General features: G+C 36.1%; 1 long non-coding RNA gene across 1 annotated transcript in view; it reads right to left on the bottom strand.

The window, feature by feature from the left end:
• Positions 1-273: 273 nt before the first annotated feature.
• LOC129486476 (uncharacterized) overlaps positions 274-5,106 on the bottom strand; it is a 169,950-nt gene continuing 165,117 nt past the window's right edge. The window contains exon 3 of the long non-coding RNA XR_010121711.1: positions 274-301. This is a non-coding gene — a long non-coding RNA (uncharacterized lncRNA). The remainder of the gene's footprint in view (positions 302-5,106) is intronic.

Raw genomic sequence — 5,106 nt, 5'->3', positions numbered from 1 at the left:
CCCCATAACCTTAAGAGTTAAAGACCTATGCTGTAAATACTTAATTTATAGATGTTTCCTTTCTAAATTAAATGAAATTAAATATTTCTGCTTACAGAGAGTTTAAGTTGAAGTGTAATAAAATTTTTAGGTATACTTTTGATAGCTACTAATAAAACTCTGCATAATAAGCCAATTTAATCACATATATTTAATGTATGTTTAGAATTTTTAACATGTTACCTTAGTCTTGATATGAGCACGCAGACACATAAAATGGAATTGTCACAATGCTTCAGGGACACTCACAAAATTGGGGGCTCTGGAAGTGAAAATACGAGAAAGAGTTCTGTACTGGTACGAGCGAATGCACAGGCGGTGTGTGACATGACATTGGCACGTCCCCTCGCTGTCTCAAACTGCAAGTGAAAGTTAAAAACACTAAACACAATATGCCAGGAGCATTAGGTATATGATCTTACTTAATTTTTCACATAAGTTGTAAGGCAACATTTATCTCCCATCACTCTTGCCCCCATCTAACAGACCAGGAAACCGAGGCCCAGAAAAGTTAGAGAACTTATCCAGGGCACAGACTGAGTCACTGGAAGAACCAGGTTTCAGATATGTGAACTCAAAAAGGGAATATTGTAGATTCTCTTGTCACTTTGTCACTCATATGCACTTAGGATGACTGCCTTATTCTCTAGGAAGCATTTTATAGCTCCTGTTAGATGGGGATCCTTAGAGGTGGAAAAGAGGTATTACCAACAGCATCTACTACAGTCCTCTGAACTAAGTATTTTAATATTTATTTGTTAAATGAGTGAATCAGAATAAAAGTCCAGTAATACAAAGTTTCTTTCTGATAACACAAATTAAGTTTCTCAAATTTCTTTAAAGAAGAAAGCTGTCAAATAGATAAAGCCATGCATATTTTCTTTAAATAAAAAAAATATATTTCAGATGCAAGACCCATATAGGTGGAAACAAGTTTGGATAAACCAAAAGTAATGATCTGGGCCTTCTCATCTTAATGACAATACAGACCTATTCTGTTTTGAAGAATGACAATTACATTTCTGTAAAAGTAACTCCACTCCTTTTCATCCACAGCGATGCAACTAAACGAACTTCAGTCAAGTTTGTACACCCTTTGCTGTACCGGTAAGGATGGGGGCAAAATATTTACAGCCAGCCAAAACAATTATGTGTTTTCTGAAACATTCATTCTTGTATTAACAGGAGGAACATTAGCAACTATACAAAAATAAATTGTAATACATGAGATTCAAAAATAAAACATTCATCCCAGAAAGACAGCCTAATACATTTATAATGCCTGAAAGAGTGAACTAGTTGCACAACTCTGCCTTAAACTAAATTTGTTAGGCAGCAACTGTAGCCATTTTTAGATGGCTTGCTTTTTCCACGATTTCTATCACATGAAAGGCATAATGATGAGATGACATATTAGAAAAATCTCAACTTAGTAAAATCAAACTCTATTTTCCCCACATACATTTTACTTGAAATTAAAAAGACACTATTATACCACTTTCTTCACAAAATTTATTGCCTCCTAATTTCTGGCTATTGTTAAAACAATACTTAGAGTTGGTAATATACAACATATATTACATTCCCTACAGACACACACATAGTTCTAAACAAATTATATAAACAAAATGAACGTTAGGGGCACATTTAACAGAGGAAAAGTACTTCATGAAAAAAATGGTAAAGAAGTATGTGACCTCTGATCATCCAGACCATATTATTTACCTATATTATGAATCTTTCACGAATACTACTAATAAGCTATTTATTCAGTATCAATATTGCTATATCCTTACATAAATAAATATTTTTCAGTATAAGTAATGAAAGTTAGCAAACTGATTTCAATACAGAGTTTTAATTCATGAACAGATGATTATGTCATGCCATTCTAACATTAAATGACAGTGGCTTTAAAATTGAATACTGATACTGATATTATGAACACATCTATTTTAAAACACCACACTTACATTAACAATACTTTTTAAATGTTTTCGATGAGACCGTCAGAGTTTATTAAACCACTGACAACCCACTTAGCGGACAGTTCTTAGAATAAAATATTTAATTTACCTGAATGTCTTGTAACAATATCATCCTCTCTTGAACTAAACATCCTCTGAATACACAAATCTAAGGCAGACAGACATTTCAGCAAGGCAAATAAGACTTTCTGGCAACTTCCTGTTGCCATATTTCTCTCAAAGGATCCTGCAATGTTACACTTCAATCCTGCAAACGCATTTTTCCAAGGGACACAGCAAGCCAATGCTGCTCCAGTGTCAGAAGCTTTGATTTTTTCCCAAGTACAGCAAGCAAATAACCACTAATCCTATTCAATATTACAGATTCACAGTAATGATTCTATTTCCAGATTCAAGAGAAATTAAATACAAGAGGAAAAGAGGAGCTTTTGTTTTCTTGTTTTGTTGTGCTTGATTGGTTGGTTTTTAAGACACTGCTGAAAGAAATAGTTATTCCATCTATGTTATTAAATATATATTAGGGGCTGGGGCAATTTTACACTGTCAAGAATGAACTTCACTGCTCACATTCATGCCCCAGGTTTCCATTATCTTTCAGAAGCAGTAAGACTAACTAAATTTAAAGTTGCCTCGTACATTTGAAAGTTTTCAAACCTGAACCAATAACCTGAATGGTAGTTATTGGCAAAAGCACCGTTTCTCCAACAAATAGCCTACCTCTCAAATTCAAGTTCACTTGCGTTTTGGGGTTTACTTACTTTTTAAATTTACAAACTTTTGTGAAACAGCAAAACAAAGCAACAATAACAACAAAATAAGAACACTGATCACTGAAGCGGTATTTCCAGAAGTGATAGCAAAATCCCTTCATTCTGACCTACTTGTCGAGAAACGGACTTTCAGCCCCACGGTTAGGCTAAGATCTGTTCTACTTTCTCCCTAGGGCTTAATTGCCAGACTGACTTACCGGTGCCTCCTAGCCTTTGTTCTGCCTCTCACGCTGACATCAGGGAAGCAGTGATGTAGAATAAAGCAGGGGTGGGCTAGGTTAGTCCAGTGTTTGTGTCGTTGTGTGGTGTGCAGGGACACTCTGTGATACTCTAGTGAGCTGCTAAGCTTTTTTTGTAGGCTTTGTGTCATTTACTTAACGACCAATCTCATTAGCTGCCAGGGTACAATGGGCTGATGCATTTTCTATGTACATACTCCACACAGTGACCCTCAAGGTTGCCGAAGGTCTATTTAATCAGTCAAATGCTGAATATATTTGCAGTAAATCACTAAAAAAAATAAAAAAATGAGAATACTGAGGTATCTTACAGGCTTAATATTTCCTGGTGGTTATTTGCAGGTAATAAAATACATGCATATTTAGCCCAAACAAGGATAGAGCAGGTGGAGATGAATTGTCTGGTTTGCACTGGTGACCTTAATTTTAGGAAACTTTCAGATCAAAGATATTTTCTCTTAGCAAGAAGCCCAGATTTGAAATTTAATTTCTCTTAGTTTAATCATATTAGCACAACAAAAAAGAATTGCTTTCTTGAGCAGTTTCTCCTTCCTCCTTCCTCGCCCCCACCCCAGTCCTACCCCCTACCCAAGCAGCCTCAGACCTGGCAAAGTTGCATTTATGCCCTCTTTCAGTTACAAGGTAAAAACCCCTTTAACTCCTATGAAAAATGAAATGCTGAGAGCACTATGAATGACGACAGCTGTCCATAAGTATCAGGGAGAGTTCTATTGTCCAGCTTGTCCCTGGATAAAATGAATACTTTACAGCAGAGGCTGTTCAGCTTGGCTAAAGAGTGTGGGGAGAAGGGGAGGAGGTCACTGGAGATTTCGCACACTAATTTAATCTGGGAAAAGGACAGGCTCTGCATCTCCCTTGAACAGACTGGCAGCAATCTGGGCCCCCACAGAACTATCTCCTTTTGCCTGTGCTCTATTTATTCCTTATCTCTGTTTACCAACCGCTAGGTCCCTTTCATTCACACCACGAGGCCGTTTTCCTACTATCAGTCAGCAGCTGACACTGTGGAAGAACCTCAAAGGCAAAAAAAAAAAAGATCAAAACTAAACCAAAGCTGTATAAACAATGCCACAGTACAAGTAAATGCAGAAACCCTGATTCTTAACCCAACCCACAGGGTGCAAACAGAACCTTTATGGTAAATCCAACAAACCCACCACAGTGAGCTGTGGGCCGCAGAGAAAGAAAAGTCAAAACACCATTCATGAAATCACCATCCAAAAAAAAAAAAATTGCTAAAATGTACACTGGCTACTGAAGCAGCCTTACTTTCAGGGATATTCTTATCTCTATCATAGATCAATTAACTGGTCACCAAGAGATATTTACCTTGCTGGAAAGGTGAGCTATACATTTCTAAGGGAGGCCCGGCTCTCATTAAAATGCCAGCAGTTAAAAAAAAAAATCCACCAATATGATTATAAGCTAAAGAGGATGAGGCAACACCAACTTTTCCAATACTTTATCACATTGATTGAGTTTAAACAGTTCAAGACTCTTGGTATTAAACCCCCATTATTTTTATGTAAAGATATTAAAAGTCCTGTACAATCCAACCAATGAAATCTTTTCTTCATGTCTTGTGCATTTTACCTCCTTATGTCAAAATGATTAACATGGCAGAGAAGTTGGGAGAAGACTACTTCACGGACAACTTTTTAGTATTTTGAAGCACTCTGCAGGGTGTGATCAAAAACGGAGATTGGAGCAACTAGCTTGAAGTGTGGAAAGAGGAGAAAATAAAATATGTGTTTTTTGAACCTTGAAACCTTTGGGGAAATATGAATCTTGAAAACTTTACTTATATTAATGTTAAGTGCTAAATACTTACCTCAATATTTCAACAAATGGGAAAAGCCCTGCTTAATAGAAACATTTCTTTGAAGGGATTCAGAATTTGTATATAATATATATGTGTATGTATAGATGTATATATATGAATATATTATAAGCAAAGGTACACACATTGCCTCCCATATACACATACAAAAAATGAGAAGTGCATAATTTCTAATGCCTGGAGTTCCTCAGATGAAAAACTGAGATTTA

This window comes from Symphalangus syndactylus, chromosome 7 (genome assembly GCF_028878055.3).
Source record: "Symphalangus syndactylus isolate Jambi chromosome 7, NHGRI_mSymSyn1-v2.1_pri, whole genome shotgun sequence".
Classification (NCBI taxonomy): Eukaryota; Metazoa; Chordata; class Mammalia; order Primates; family Hylobatidae; genus Symphalangus; species Symphalangus syndactylus.
This window is presented reverse-complemented; position numbering and strand designations above follow the sequence as displayed.